At 47.5% G+C, this 356-nt stretch overlaps 1 non-coding gene across 1 annotated transcript; it reads right to left on the minus strand.

The window, feature by feature from the left end:
* Positions 1-274: 274 nt before the first annotated feature.
* On the minus strand, positions 275-356 carry trnal-aag (transfer RNA leucine (anticodon AAG)). The gene has a single exon. It is a non-coding gene; the product is annotated as a tRNA-Leu (tRNA).

A 356-nucleotide genomic window follows, 5' to 3' on the forward strand; every position in this document is an offset into this window, starting at 1 on the left:
CCGCAGGACTTTGTTTCACAACAGCGATGAAATAGCAGTCTCCATTCGGTTCCAGTAAAATCTCAACATGCTTGGAACATAAAGCAACAGTAGAGCTGTTTGCAATTTTCCACGCGGGAGGCGAACACGATCAAGACAGCATAGACAATTTGGCACTTTCCCACTACACATTTAATTCCCCGGGAAGCAAATCAAATTGTTTTGTGAACAGAAGTACAGCGGGAATGGAAACAGCATTTTAACAAGCTGTGTCGTTGCAACTGATCAGTAGAAATGGCAGTGGTGGGATTCCAACCCACGCCCCTGTCGAGACTGGAGCCTTAATCCAGCGCCTTAGACCGCTCGGCCACACTACC

The sequence above is a fragment of the Hemiscyllium ocellatum genome, unplaced genomic scaffold, assembly GCF_020745735.1.
Source record: "Hemiscyllium ocellatum isolate sHemOce1 unplaced genomic scaffold, sHemOce1.pat.X.cur. scaffold_154_pat_ctg1, whole genome shotgun sequence".
Lineage (NCBI taxonomy): Eukaryota > Metazoa > Chordata > Chondrichthyes > Orectolobiformes > Hemiscylliidae > Hemiscyllium > Hemiscyllium ocellatum.